This window comes from Neoarius graeffei, chromosome 11, assembly GCF_027579695.1.
Source record: "Neoarius graeffei isolate fNeoGra1 chromosome 11, fNeoGra1.pri, whole genome shotgun sequence".
Lineage (NCBI taxonomy): Eukaryota > Metazoa > Chordata > Actinopteri > Siluriformes > Ariidae > Neoarius > Neoarius graeffei.
This window is the reverse complement of record NC_083579.1, coordinates 83,763,911-83,780,139: the sequence shown is the minus strand read 5'-3', so window position 1 is coordinate 83,780,139 and position 16,229 is coordinate 83,763,911. Positions and strand designations below refer to the sequence as shown.

The 16,229-nt window shown below is 43.2% G+C and overlaps 1 long non-coding RNA gene across 1 annotated transcript; it reads right to left on the bottom strand.

The window, feature by feature from the left end:
- Positions 1-1,746: 1,746 nt before the first annotated feature.
- On the bottom strand, positions 1,747-7,638 carry LOC132894011 (uncharacterized). Its single transcript, XR_009655607.1, has 3 exons — positions 7,346-7,638; positions 4,378-4,489; positions 1,747-1,983 (listed from the first exon to the last, which is right to left on the bottom strand). It is a non-coding gene; the product is annotated as an uncharacterized LOC132894011 (long non-coding RNA).
- Positions 7,639-16,229: the final 8,591 nt, after the last annotated feature.

The window sequence follows — 16,229 nt, the reverse complement described above, 5'->3', positions numbered from 1 at the left end:
AAGATGTGTACAGCAGGCTACAGAGGATTTTTGCAGTAGCATAGGCCTACATAACTGCAAGCGATCTTGAAATAATTAATTGATTAGTGACCGGGCGCATCGGAACTTGATATGGAACGTTAACGTTACGTGCATTCTGAGTGACCAACTGTAACCTTAAGCCATATGAACACTACTGCAGACACACCCCATCCTTTTTGAAGGACCTTTGAAGTGAGTTGTCAAGTCTGCGAAGCTGCGTTCACGAATATTTTTTTTTTACCGGACTCTAGCTTACTACAAGCGTGGATGTGCCCATTGTCTCGTCAACGCGATCACAAAGCCAGGCTGGTCTCGTAACTGTATTTCCCTCCCAACTTGACGCTCACACTTCTTTTGTTCATGTGTATGATACGGACATTCCACAAACACATCTCAAATGCTCACGCTTATTGTGCAATGGTCATCATTGGCATGTCGTTTTGATCGACTTCGGAGGTTTAATTTCTTTACCCATAAAGTAGTCCTACAAAACTGCTAGATGCCGCCTCCATGTTTAATCTTTGAAGTCGGTTGTCAAATCTGTGTATCTCCGTTGTCCGACGCCCCATAAATAATTTTCCAGTGGACTCTTCCACAGCAACCATGGATGTGGTGCTAGCTCAGTCTCATTATTGAAGATGGGAGATTGTTTGCCTAGTCAACATTTGTTTATGGACTGATTTCAGACACATCACAAACGCACGCACCTTGTACTACAGTGCTGCTTTGGCATGACGCGAGACGCTTGTTACTGCACATCGCAACGTCCGACACTCTTCCAACAATATTGATTGAAAAGATTTGTTTAAGAATGCAAATAAGCATATTAAGAATGTAAAACGGATTGGAAATTAGAGAGGGAGGCAAACTAACTAGTGTAAGCGAGAGTTTAAAATGTATGTTTGTTCTGGAGACTCGCGAATGCTGTTAAATTTTTGAAGCGGGCCGCCAATTGAATAGGCCTGATCTAGGCCAAAGTGTAATATGTTAACACTTTTTTTTTACATCACCATAAGTAAACTTTCCTCAAAGAAAAAATAAAAAATATAAAAAAGTATTTAACCTCAGTTTTCCAGGTTTGTGCTGCGCATATAGTGCCTGATTCGTCCCCCCCTGAACCCCTCCCCTCGCGCTTGTGTGAGTCTCACAAACCCAGTTGCTCCACCACCACTGGCAGTAGCCACAGCCACTTTACGTATGTCCTGCTACTTCCTTAAAAGTTTTCTGCAGTCGCTACGTGGTTATTATGGACAGGGAAAGCCGTGTGGATAAAGTTCATGTCATACAAATGTAAGCTGCAGTATGCTATTGGTGTAGCCATTTTTAAAACAATTGGGCTTTTGCATGTTAAATAACAGCCGTTCATAGGCTACAGGAAGCAACAGATAGATTCAGTTCACATACAGTACATTTAAAATACATACCAGTTCTGCCATGAAGGTGGGGTCTTGCAGTTTCTCCTCCATGGACATTAGATCAATAATTGTCTTTAGGGGGAAACCTTCAGGAGTGGTGCGAATTAGGTCAGGCATGTTTTGACGATTTTGCACGAGGGCCTGGAGAATTCTCCCATGTTCCACTTGAGTGTCTTTCAGGTCCTCCAGTAGTCTCAAAATACGCTGAAACATGCCATCCTGAATATTTTGTCTTGGGATGAAAGACTTGGCAGCTGCAGGCGTCTCTGCAGGTGTTCGCAGAGCCCCGGGTGCACGCTGAAGAGGTGGAGGCGTTCGCAGAGCCCCGGGTGGAGGAGGAAGAGGTGGAGGCGTTCGCAGAGCCCCGGGTGGAGGAGGAAGAGGTGGAGGCATTCGCAGAGCCCCGGGTGGAGGAGGGAGAGGTGGAGGCGTTCGCAGAGCCCCAGGTGGAGGAGGAAGAGGTGGAGGCATTCGCAGAGCCCTGGGTGGAGGAGGAAGAGGATGGATGTCATCATTCTCCTCATCTTCGCTGGACATGACAACTGGCCTAAACATATATTATAATCAAGCACAATCAATAAGTTAGAGCATTTCAGTTAAACTGTAACTACTTCAACTAAAGCATTAGCTTATATTTATAAAGGAATTCACTAAGTCAGGCATCCGGGCATTTCTCATGTTTGCACCAAAATCAGGCACCCACCATACTCATTTGGGGGAACCACAGGAGAATCGTAGGTTAGGTGTCTTATTTGAATAGTGTTATGTTAAATTATGTGAAGTGGTAATGAATGAACATGAAGGTAAGTTGTTAGGACATGGTAAGAAGTGACATCTACAAAAATTAGGACTTGATTGGCATTGAAAAATCACTGCATGTGCCGTTTATGTCCCCATTGGCGGGAGGCAGCAATACTACATACTAATGTTTTGGGAGGCAGCAATATTACAATTTGTGAACTGTTTGATGACATTAAGCTAAATTAATCATGTTCCTCCCATAGGGCCTTAATGTAAATATCTCCCCAATTTCAATATACAGTGGATATTGAAAGTCTACACACTCCTGTTGAAATGCCAGGTTTTTGTTATGTAAAAAAAAAATGACAGAATGACAAATAATTTCACAACTTGTTCCATCTTTACTATAAATTATTACCTGTACAATGCAATTGAAAAACAAACGCAAAGCTTTAAAGGAAAAATGTAGAAAATAAAAAACTTAAATAAACATGGTTGCATAAACATGCACACTGTCAAACTAATACATTGTTTTAGCACCTTTGGCTTTTATTACAGCACTCAGACTTTTTGGGTAGGAGTCTATCGGCATGGCACATGTTGATTTGGCAAAATTTGTCAATTTCTTTTGGCAAAAGTACTCCAAATCTGATGGGTTGATGGGATCTAGGTCTGAACTCTGGCTGGGCCATTCCAAAACTTCAATTTCATTCTGGTGAAACCTATTCTTTTGTTGATTTAGGAATGTGTGTAGGGTACTTGTCGTCTGAAGGATTAAGTTTTTCTTCATATTCAACTTTCTAACAGGGCTGAAGGTTTTGCGGCAATACTGACTGTAATTTGGACCTGTTCATAATTCTCTCCTCCCTGACTAAGGCCCCAGTTCCAGCTGAATAAAACAGTACAAAAGCATGATGCTGCCACTACCATACTTCACTGTAGGTAGGGTGTTATTTGGGTGGTGTTTTGGCCAAATATTCTTTTGGAATTATATCCAAAATGTTCACCCTTGGTGGAGTACATTTTGCAAAAAGACATCTTTAACCCTTTGGTGACTGACCCCTTGAAAATGGTTCCTCCAGGAACGATGACGTTTCAGTTGTCAAGACAACGGAAAAACTAAAATACAAAAACAGAAAGGTACGTCACAGTGCTCTTGTGCACAAAACAAAATGCTCTTGTATTTTAGTTTTTCCGTTGTCTTGACAACTGAAATGTTTAAAAACGTTTAATGGTTCCTGGAGGAACCATTTTCAAGGGGTCAGTCACCAAAGGGTTTGTCCCAAAAGCATATGGGAAAATATGCTATGGTCTGATGAAACCAAGGTTGAACATTTTGGACATAATTTCAAAAGGTATGTTTGGTGCAAAAACACTGTACATCACCCAAATAACTCCATGCCTAGAGTGAAGCATGGTGGTGGAAACATCATGCTTTGTGACTGTTTTTCTTTAGCTGGAACTGGGGCCTTAGTCAGGGAGGAGGGAATTATGGACAGCTCCACATTGGCAGTGGTAGTGGCACAAAACCTTCGTCTCCCTGTTATAATGTTGAAGATGAAGAACTTAACCTTTCAGAACAACAATTACACATGAACACACACCTAAAATCAACAAAAGAATGGCCTCACCACAATGAGATTGAGGTTTTGGAATGGCCCAGACAGAGTTCAGACCTGAATCCCACTGAACATCTGTCAGGTAATGTGAAGAGGAATGTGCACAGGGCATGCACTTGCGATGTGTGAGATTTGGAGTACCTTTGCAAAGAACAGTGGGCTAATATTGCCACATCAAGATGTGCTATGCTGATAGACACCATGTCAAAAAGTCTGAGTGCTGTAATAAAAGCCAACGATGTTAAGACAATGCATTAGTATAAGGCTGTGCATATTTATGCAACCATATTAATTCAAGTTTTTTATTTTCTATATTTTCCATTTAAAGTTTGGAGTTTGTTTCTCAATTGCATTGTACATGTTATCATTTTTATTAAATGTGAAAAAGGTTGTGAAATTATTTGTCTTTGTTATGTTTTTACATCACAAAAACTTGACATTTGAACAGGGGTGTGTAGACTTTGTATAGGCACTGTAGCAGTACTTTGGCAACGCGACAGTGACGACACGCCGACTTAGTTAATATACAGTAAACACTGTGTATATACCATATTATATATATAAAATTCAAATAGACTCACCGCTTTTTTCGCTTCCCCCGGCCCATACTGTCTGAACACTCAGGCTCTGTACTTACGTCAGTATATCTATGTTCCTCTTGCAATAATTTTGCATGTGCACTTTCATATGTTGCTGTGGGAGACAGATAAATCAGTAAATCAGGCAATTATCAGGCATAAATCAGGCAATTACTTTCATTCAGATAACATTTTAAAAGGTGCAGTGTGTAACATTGTGGCCAAAGTAGGTATTGCAACTACTCTGTTCATTGAAAATGTGATGCCATGAATATTTACTTATATAATTATTATACTTACTTATATACTTAATATTTGCTAGTATGACCAAAATACAGTAAGTTTTCCTGCTAAAAATTCCCATTTCTGGAAATCCAAAATGGCACACATGGAGAAGATCCCATTTTTCATGTACGAAAAGTGCAATTTTCCCAGTCATAATGACTACATAGAATTTGATGGTGATGGTAAGTATTTGTAAAAAAGGTAACATTTGTGAATGGGCAGCATGAATTCTGGAAACAAACTACTAAAGATATTACACACAGCACCTTTAAGATGGAAAATGAGTTCTTGCATGCTTTTTAACACTATTGAATTTTTTTGTATCAAACTGTAGAGCAACTCCCCTTGATCAGTTTATAGATTGGTCAAACCAGCAGTAATTCAGAATCTAATAAAACTAAGAAGTCATTGATAGTGTAGGATTAGTATCTTAATAACTATACCACTGGATGTGGTTATACATTGTTAAGAATATTTTTTTGAGTTCATAACGTTTTGGGCTTTAATGAAAACCCCACTGCCCAAAATATGACAACTATCTAGGACATGACAATCATCTTTATTATGCCATTGTAATGTCTCCATTTAAAGGCCCCAACAATGTATTTAATTTATGCATCTATTCTACAGTGATGACAAGATTTCTATCATATCTTTTAATAAAATACATCTAACTACCTGCTTTAGAGACTAAGCAATGAAGGTTTAAGTAACTGTTGACAATTCTGTTAATTTTTTTTCCTGAAAATATATGCTCAGTGTTGGAAAGACTGCCTGTTAATTCACCTTTGGCTAAGGCCCACACTAGAATGTTGATTGACCAATCACAGCACAAAAAAGGTCCGACAGAGGTCTACAGTTTTTGACAGCGCAAATTCTTGCAACTGTAACCCAAGGGGGCGGGACTCAGCCAAAGGCAAATTATGTTCATGTGTCCAATGTGCGTCGAGTATGCTATTCATGTTCCCGCGCTCAGTCAGTCAGTCAGTCAGTCAAGGTCGTTGGTGAAGACTAGGCGACAAACGGAGAACATACAAGAAAAAGGAGCGAGATGCAGAAAACACCTTCGCTATCCAGCGACGTAGGGCATTTACAGGGCGAGCAGAGGGAGAAATAACAACAGTAACAACACATTAGCAACGCCGTACAGAAATAACGGTTTATGGCACAGACCCTTTCGGTTCTCGCTCATCTAGCTGCTACAATGACTGCTTAGACTGCAACAATAATACCTAACACACATTTAAGTATCCGTCGTAAAGACATGAAACTCGTTGAGTGACGAGTGTGTTCATTGATCAGCTAACACAATCTAAAAGTAGACATACCATCACACTGCCCTGGCGCTGTGTACAGTTTACCTTCTATGGTTTGTGCACTCACTATTTGCCATTACTTTCTCCAACCATTGTGACAGATTACAGGGAACGGCCTGGATTTAAGAGACAAATACATGTTCCTCTTGTTTTGAACACTTATTTGTAGGCAGTGCTTAATTTGTAAAGTGGGAGGTCCCGGAGCGCAGAGGATGAGCGGCTCCGGTGCGGAAAAAAAAGGGGGGGGGGCCGCGGCGCTGCACTTCTGGGCATGTTTTGTAATAACACTGCAAATTAAGTTAATCTGCAGATATTTTGTGGATGTCGTTTCATGAGAGAAATCACCAACAAGGCAGATATCAAAATCAGACATTAACACTAAATAAACTTGCATTTTTTTATTTAATTTTTTTTTTTTTGTTACATAGTCAAAAGAGGTGTCAGATCACCGGATCCAGTGTAAATAGCTGCCGGAGCCAACGCCCGAGGTTCCGGAGCGCGCTCCGGCTTGCTCCCCCTCAAATTAAGCGCTGTTTGTAGGACACTGCCTCTGATCTGTCCTACAGTCTACCAACAGCAAAGGAACACAACGCTAGCTAATGTCATTAGCTAATAGCTACTACAGAAGAACAAAGAGGTTACAATGGGTTATTTTAGCCTATTTGGTTACACACTCGCCGCCACAGAATGTTAACAGCAATGTAATGCCTTTTCTGGCTAATTTTATTCGTCTTACCTCCAACAAAGTGGTCACTGCACAAGTGTTGGTATGCCACTATCCATCTTCTCCATCAGTCAGCAACTACCGGGATCCGATAAAATGATAACCCTTGCCTTGTTTGTTGATGGTTACTACATCCAGGTGCACAACAATATAGTGGCATGATGGAAGTCTTGCTGAAAATAAACACTTTCTTTGCTGCCATTCCTCAATGTTGGCTGTGGTAAACTACTGGTAGTACATGTCCAAAATGGCGGCCGCGTTTGTCGTGACGTCACGTGAAAAGGGTCTTTGAGGTCGGCCATATTGTAAAAGTGGAGAATCAGTACAAGCATTGCTAATGGGAGCCCCGATCATCTAGCCTTGAAAATATCGCTGACCTTCACGAATTTCACAGCTTATCTTCCTTACTGAAGATAGTAACCACGAAAATAGCTTGATACTGACTTAAAGATCGGAATCAATATCCAAAGTTTCACCAGGCTTGATTACCAAAGTTAGCTAACGACAGCACCTCATTCATTTACATTAACTTAAAGCCAGTTAGTTCCTGTCCTTTTGGTTAACATGATGCAGTGAAAACATAGTTGCAGAAATAGCATAGTTATTGCCAAAATACACTCGTATCATGCAGAAAGATTTTACCAACCTTTTGTTAAGTGATCCAACTCGTGCGTGCACTCTTCTCTTCACAGGCAGCAGAGACAAAAGCCAGTCAGCAAGCAGCAGAAACTGCGCGAAATGTATCCATTTCACAGGGGGTGGAGATTTCCCAGTTTGCATTGCTTCTTGCTTTTGTTATCCTGCAGGAGTTGCACTGGAATATGCCTGCTTTCTTTTCAGTTATTGCAAACTTTGTTGTGCTCGGAATATGTGTGCTTTAGGTTGTAGCAAACTTTATCTTTTATGCTCTAAAATTGAGAAATTTTATTTTCAATTGTAATTAACGTTGTATTGTTTATATTATGTTATGGCATCTTAGAGGTGTGGGAGTAAAATTCTTGTGTTTTTGAATTGAATTGAAATGGAGCCTTGCTGGAGCCCACTTACTGCCCATGCTTAATTTAGCCCATTCAATGCCCACCCATTGCCCATATGGGCTCCAACAACAAAGCCCACTTATTGCCCATGCTAGATAGCCCATTTAATGCCCACCAACTGCCCATGTGGGGCCCAACAACAAAGCCCACCTATTGCCCATGTTAATTTAGCCCATTCAGTGCCCACCCATTGCCCATGTGGGGCCCAGCAACAAAGCCCACTTGAAGCCCATGCCCACCCGAAGCCCAACTAGCCCAGATGAGACCCATGTGGGCCCCAACTGTACGTGTTTGCAGGGACTCGGGAAGGTGCTGCTCTCATTTCCTGCAGCATAGGTCATAGTCTCAGAACAGGCCTAGTTAATTTCTGACGATCCAGAGCCAAGGCCAGGGAGCAGACGAACAGGCTAAACCGACTGTCTGCTAGCTGCACAGAGTCGTCACTCAGGGCCCACTACATCGAGACTGTGTCTGTTCCCCGAGCTCAACAAAAAGGTAGAAATTTTCAGAGAGTTTGTTCCAGTAACCTAATCAATATAAAATTAGATCAGACTGACTGTACAGCTGTTGCCAGCACCTTTGATCTAAAGGTGGGGCTATTAAATATTAGATCTCTGACATATAAAGCGCTAATGGTTAATGAACTCATTACTGATCAGGAGTTTAATGTACTGTGTTTAACAGAAACATGGATTAAGCCAAATGAATATATAGCATTAAATGAAGCGAGTCCTCCTGGATACAGTTATATACACCAGCCTCGTCTAACTGGCAGAGGAGGAGGCGTCGTGGTTATTTATAATGATTATCTAGGTGTAACACACAAACCTGGTTATAAATTTAATACATTTGAAGTTCTTCATACTCATATAATGTATGTAGCCTCGAAAAATAAGTCTACCCAGTTAATTCCATTGCTTATTATTTACAGGCCCCCGGGGCCATATTCTGAGTTTCTTTCTGAATTTGCAGATTTTATCTCAGATCTGGTTATTTCCTTAGGCAAAGCTTTAGTTGTCGGAGATTTTAATATTCACTTCAATAACCCAGAAGACCCTTTAAAAACAGCATTTGTGTTCATCTTAGACTCAGTCGGGATTAAGCAGAATGTCATAGGACCGACCCATAATGGTGGTCACACCCTTGATCTAATACTAACATTCAGATTAAACGTAGATAATATAGTCATACTTCCACAGTCTGAAGTTATCTCAGATCATTGTCTCATCTCATTCAAGATATGTCTGAGTAATAATATATGCACCTCACCACGCTACTGTATTAAACGTACTTTCATGTCAACTACTGCACAGAGCTTTATAAATGATCTCCCAGAGCTGTCAACTTTGATTGGGTAACTGTCAGCCCCTGCAGAACTTGATCAGACAACTGAATGCTTAGAGTCAACATTCCGCCATACTTTAGATAATGTAGCTCCTCTAAAAAGGAAAATGGTCAGAGACAAAAAATTAGCACCCTGATATAATGATGACACTCGCACATTAAAACAGACCACTCGAAAATTGGAACGTAAATGGCGTCAAACAAAATTGGTAGTGTTCAAATTAGCTTGGAAGGAGAGCTTCCTGAAGTATAGAAAAGCTCTTAGTGCTGCGAGATCAACATATTTCTCCTCCCTAATAGAAGATAACAAAAATAATCCTAGATTCCTATTTAATACTGTAGCAAAATTAACCAGGAATAAGTCCACTATCAACACATGCACACCTGCAGTATGTAGTAGCAACGACTTCATGAATTTTTTTAATGACAAAATTGAGAATATCCGACAAAAAATTCAAACTACTAATTTAAGGTTAGACAATGAAAGTGACCTTGTAGTTAACAATATAACTGTATCAGATCATCAGTTAGAATGTTTTACTCCCCTAAAAGAAACTGAATTACTTTCATTAATCTCTACATCAAAAGCCTCAACTTGCGTACTAGATCCCTTACCGACACATCTATTCAAACAGATAATGCCTGGAGTAATTGAACCGCTTCTAAAAAATAATAAATTCTTCTCTTATGATTGGCTATGTACCCAAATCCTTTAAACTAGCAGTTATCAAACCCCTGATTAAAAAACCTGACCTTGATCCCTGTCAGCTGTCCAAGTATTGGCCAATATCAAACCTCCCCTTTATCTCCAAGAATCTTGAAAAAGCTGTGGCACAGCAGTTATGCTCATATTTACATAGGAATAACATCCATGAAATGTATCAGTCAGGATTTAGACCTCATCATAGCACAGAGACAGCACTGGTTAAAGTAGTAAACGACCTACTGTTGGCGTCTGATCAGGGCTGTGTCTCGCTACTTGTGTTGCTTGACCTTAGTGCAGCATTTGATACCATTGATCATTCCATTCTTCTGGATAGACTAGAAAATGTTGTGGGAGTTAAGGGAATGGCCCTCTCCTGGCACAGGTCTTATCTAACTGATCGTTATCAGTATGTTGATATAAATGGTGATATTTCTAGACATACCGAGGTAAAGTTTGGTGTTCCACAAGGTTCTGTCTTGGGTCCACTGCTTTTTTCTCTATATATGTTACCTCTGGGTGATATTATTCGTAAACATTGTATTAGTTTCCACTGTTATGCTGATGACACACAGTTGTATGTGTCTGCAAAACCTGATGAGAGACACCAGCTTAATAGAATTGAGGAATGTGTTAAGGACATTAGACACTGGATGCTTATTAATTTCCTTCTGCTTAACTCTGACAAGACTGAAGTACTTGTGCTAGGACCACATACAGCTAGAAGTAAGTTTTCTGATTACACAGTGACTCTGGATGGCCTTTCTGTTTCTTCACGTGCAGCAGTAAAAGACCTCGGAGTGATTATTGACCCCAGTCTTTCATTCGAAACTCACATTGATAACATCACCCGGATAGTTTTCTTTCATCTCAGAAATATTGCAAAGATAAGAAATTTAATGTCATTGCATGATGCAGAAAAACTAGTCCATGCTTTCGTTACCTACAGGTTGGATTATTGTAATGCCTTACTGTCTGGATGTTCCAATAAGTGCATAAACAAGCTCCAGTTAGTTCAAAATGCCGCAGCAAGAGTCCTTACTAGAACTAGAAAATATGACCACATCACCCCCGTCTTATCCACACTGCATTGGCTCCGAATCAAATTTCGTATTGATTATAAAATACTACTATTGACCTTTAAAGCACTAAATGGTCTCGCACCACAGTACCTGAGTGAACTTCTGCTCCTCTATGACCCGCCAAGCCTACTTGGATCAAAGGTGCAGGCTATCTGCTGGTACCTCGTATATTGAAGGCTACATCAGGGGGCAGAGCCTTTTCTTACAAAGCCCCAGAGTTATGGAACAGCCTTCCAAGTAATGTTCGGGAATCAGACACAGTCTCAGCATTTAAGTCTAGGCTGAAAACATATCTATTTAGTCAAGCCTTTTGTTAATGGTGTTTATGAGGTAAAGGAGTAGATCTGGAGGGTCCTCAGACATAGAGTGTTTTGGTAAACTGGGATGTATGGATGCTGTCAGTCCCCACTCGCTTGCTCACTCGAGTTTGTTGATGGTGTAGTGGCTGGCTGCTTTATGTCCCGGGGCTCCTTCATGCCTGTGTTACCTTCTGGCTCTCTCCTTTTAGTTATGCTGTCATAGTTAGTTGCCGGAGTCCCTGCTTGTACTCGGTGCAATATGTATACTGTTCCTACTTATTCAGGTGACATTGGGCATACCTAACAACCTGTGTTTTCTTTCCCTCCTCCCCACCCCAAATCTGTCCCTCTGAGTTACATGGAGTCAACAGGAAATCTTTTGGTGGAGACGGTGGGGACCTTGACTGGCTATCGTAGCCTGCAGGGAATCGGCCGTCAGACATTCTGTCGCATGTCCCAGACCCAGTGAAATGTAACTGAATTGTCTTGGCCAGCCCTAAGGGTCCCATCTGCATCTCATCATTGCTGAGGAGTGTGCTCCCATCACCCAATCAAGCATCCAGCCAGAGCAGGTCATGATATTTTTTACCATATTAACATGCCATTGTTGTGTGTTATGCCTGATGTAAAGACTCTCATCTCTGCGAGCCTACCACACAGATTTAATACTTGTCATTTTTAGGGCATACCTAACAACGTGTTTTCTTTCTCTCTCTCTTCCCCCCCAATCTGTCCCTCTGAGTTACATGTTGATCCTGGGATTGAGATGCTGGCCTCTTCTGCCCCTCGGACCTGCTTGATCCATCCTGGTGCCCTGTGTCTGGTCGGAGTTTTATCGCACCGCTCCTGTGAAGGACGGCCCCATGAGGACAGTTGAGGGTTATACCTGTTAAAACTGTTAATATTATAGTCAGGCTGTCTGTTGTTGCCCAAATGAGGATGGGTTCCCTTTTGAGTCTGGTTCCTCTCGAGGTTTCTTCCTCATGTCGTCTGAGGGAGTTTTTCCTTGCCACCGTCGCCACAGGCTTGCTCATTGGGGATAGATTAGGGATAAAATTAGCTCATGTTTTAAGTCGTTCAAATTCTGTAAAGCTGCTTTGCGACAATGTTTATTGTTAAAAGCGCTATACAACTAAACTTGATTTTGATTTGATTTGTTTGTGCCTAAGGGGCGAATAGCAGTATAGAGTATCCGGCCTTCTTGGAGTCCCTGGGAGAGGTACTGAGAGGTGCTCAGACTGGGGACTCCATTGTGCTACTGGGGGACTTCAATGCTCACGTGGGCGATGGCAGTGACACCTGGAGGGGCGTGGTTGGGAGGAACAGCCTCCCCGATCTGAACCCGAGTGGTGTTTTGTTATTGGACTTCTGTGCTAGTCACAGTTTGTCCATAACGAACACCATGTTTGAGCATAGGGGTGTCCATAAGTGCACGTGGCACCAGGACACCTTCGGTTGGAGGTCGATGATCGACTTTGTTGTCATTTCATCTGATCTCTGGCCCTATGTCTTAGACACTCAGGTGAAGAGAGGGGCTGAGCTGTCAACTGATCACCACCTGGTGGTGAGTTGGATCCGCTGGCGGAGGAGGAAGCCGGACAGACCTGGCAGGCCCAAACATATGGTGAGGGTCTGCTGGGAACGTCTGGCCGAGCACTCTGTTGGGGAGGTCTTTAACTCCCACCTCTGGGAGAGCTTTTCCCAGCTTCCAAGGGAGGCGGAGGACATTGAGTCTGAGTGGACCATGTTCTCTACCTCCATTGTAGACACAGCTGTTCAGAGCTGTGGCCGCAAAGTCTCCGGTGCCTGTCGTGGCGGCAATCCCCGAACCCAGTGGTGGACACCGGAAGTAAGGGATGCCATCAAGCTGAAGAAGGAGTCCTTTCGGGCCATGTTGACCTCCGGGACTCCTGAGGCAGCTGAAGCTAGGACAGTTGTGGAGGCAAAAACTTGGAACTGGGAGGAGTTCGGGGAGGCCATGGAGAAGGACTATCGGTTGGCCTCGAAGAAATTCTGGAAAACTGTCCAGCGCCTCAGGAGGGGGAAGCAGTAGTCTGCCAACACTGTTTACAGTGCAGGTGGGGAGCTGTTGACCATGACTGGGGACATTGTCGGGCGGTGGAAGGAATATTTTGAGGATCTCCTCAATCCCACCATCATGTCTTCCATTGAGAAGGCGGAGGCTGAGGACTCAGAGGTGGACTCGTCCATTACCCAAGCCGAAGTCACTGAGGTGGTTTGCAAGCTCCTCGGTGGCAAGGCACCGGGGGTGGATAAGAGCCACCCTGAGTATCTCAAGTCTCTGGATGTGGTGGGGCTGTCTTGGCTGACGCACCTCTGCAACATCATGTGGCGGTCAGAGACAGTGCCTCTGGAGTGGCAGACTGGGGTGGTGGTCCCTCTTTTTAAGAAAGGGGACCGGGGAGTGTGCTCCAATTATAGGGGAATAACACTTCTCAGCCTCCCAGGGAAGGTTTACTCCAGGGTACTGGAGAGGAGAATTCAGCCGATAGTCGAACCTCGGATCCAGGAGGAACAATGCAGTTTTCGTCCTGGTCGCGGAACACTGGACCAGCTTTTTACCCTTCATAGGGTGCTCGAGGGTTCATGGGAGTTTGCTCAACCAGTCCACATGTGCTTTGTGGATCTGGAGAAGGCATTCGACCATGTCCCTCGTGGTATTCTGTGGGCGGGGTGCTTTGGGAGTATGGGGTTCGGGGCTCTTTGCTAAGGGCTGTCCGGTTCCTGTACGAACAGAGCAGGAGTCTGGTTCGCATTGCCGGCATTAAGTCAGACCTGTTCCCAGTGCATGTTGGACTCCGGCAGGGCTGCCCTTTGTCACCGGTTCTGTTCATAATTTTTATGGACAGAATTTCTAGGCGCAGCCAGGGGCCGGAAGGAATCCTGTTTGGGAACCACAGGATTTCATCTCTGCTTTTTGCGGATGATGTTGTCCTGTTGGCTTCTTCAAACCAGGACCTTCAGCATGCACTGGGGCGGTTTGCAGTCGAGTGTGAAGCGGCTGGGATGAGTATCAGCACCTCCAAGTCCAAGGCCATGGTTCTCAACTGGAAAAGGGTGGCTTGCCCTCACCAGGTTGGTGGAGAAGTCCTGCTTCAAGTGGAGGAGTTTAAATATCTTGGGATCTTGTTCACGAGTGAAGGAAGGATAGAGTGTGAGGTCGACAGGCAGATCGGTGCGGCCTCCACAGTGATGCGGTTGCTTTACCGGTCCGTTGTGGTGAAGAAGGAGCTGAGCCAAAAGGCGAAGCTCTCGATTTACCGGTCGATCTACGTTCCGACTCTCACCTATGATCATGAGCTTTGGGTAATGACCGAAAGAACAAGATCGCGGATCCAAGCAGCCGAAATGAGTTGCCTTCGCAGGGTGGCTGGGCGCTCCCTTAGAGATAGGGTGAGAAGCACAGTCACTCGGGAGGAGCTCGGAGTAGAGCCGCTGCTCCTCCACATCGAGAGGAATCAGCTGAGGTGGCTCAGGCATCTCTTTCGGATGCCTCCTGGATGCCTCCCTGGGGAGGTGTTCCAGGCATGTCCCCCTGGGAGGAGGCCCCGGGGAAGACCCAGTACATGCTGGAGGGACTATGTCTCTTGGCTGGCCTGGGAACGCCTCGGTGTTCTCCCCGAGGAGCTGGCCAAGGTGTCTGGGGAAAGGGAAGTTTGGGCTTCCATGCTCAGACTGCTGCCTCCGCGACCCAGCCCTAGATAAGTGGATGAAGACGAGATGAGACGAGATCCCAAAGCCAGAGAAATACATTTTCAAACTCTAAATGGAGTGTACCATCCAGTGATCTGTTGCGACAGTGGTTAATTATTGAAACTAGGAATTGTGTGTTTTGTGAAAATAATGAAACCTCTGATCATTTATTTTTCCAGTGTATGTCTGCAGAAGCCTTGTGACTGGATGGACATGACTGGCTTGACCTGAAGGTTTTTCAGTTGGAAAACTTTACTCAAAAGGACATTGTTTATGGACAACAGGAAAAATGACTTTTTGGTGAATGTCATTATTATCCTTTGTAAATTCTATATCCACAGATGGAAGTACATGAAGGTGAAACCCAGGTGTTGTGGATTTCATAATGAGTTTCTTTCTTACACTAAAGCCATTCAGGTCACAAAAACGAAAGATGCAATTAAACTTTTAAACATAATTGAAGAGCATGATTTACAAGAAAAGCCTGAGCCTCATAAATGTGTTTTTCTTTTGTTTGTTTGTTTGTTTTGTTGATATTTATATGCACCTGTTCCTTATTATCTGAAGGAAACATTAGTGCCAAGTAGTTTGTATATGGGTCCGTCTCAGAAACTGGTCTCTCATTTGGGACATTATGGTCAAAAAATACATTTTCTAATTTTACAATTTTTTTTGCATTTACTTAACACTCTATGTTTCTTTTGTCATGTTTAATAAGAATAAAAATAGCATCTTGCTTTATCTGGCCTCCACTGTGGAAAATTTTAACGATGTTCTGAAATTCACTCGTATAACATGGAAACATCTCATTATCTCTAGCCGCTTTATCCTTCTACAGGGTCGCAGGCAAGCTGGAGCCTATCCCAGCTGACTATGGGCGAAAGGCAGGGTACACCCTGGACAAGTCGCCAGGTCATCACAGGGCTGACACATAGACACAGACAACCATTCACACTCACATTCACACCAACGGTCAATTTAGAGCCACCAGTTAACCTAACCTGCATGTCTTTGGACTGTGGGGGAAACTGGAGCACCCGGAGGAAACCCACGCGGACACGGGGAGAACATGCAAACTCCACACAGAAAGGCCCTCGCCGGCCATGGGGCTCGAACCCAGGACCTTCTTGCTGTGAGGCGACAGCGCTAACCACTACACCACCGTGCCGCCCACATGGAAACATGTATGCATTTAAAAACACTCTTTTATAACCAAGGAATATCTTTTTCTGTGCATATATTTGTTTCTTTAAATGCAATTATTGGACAGAAAAACAAAAACATTAGTGCTGTCAAGCGATTAAAATATTTAATCACGATTAATGTCGCGACAGTCATAGTTAACTCGTGA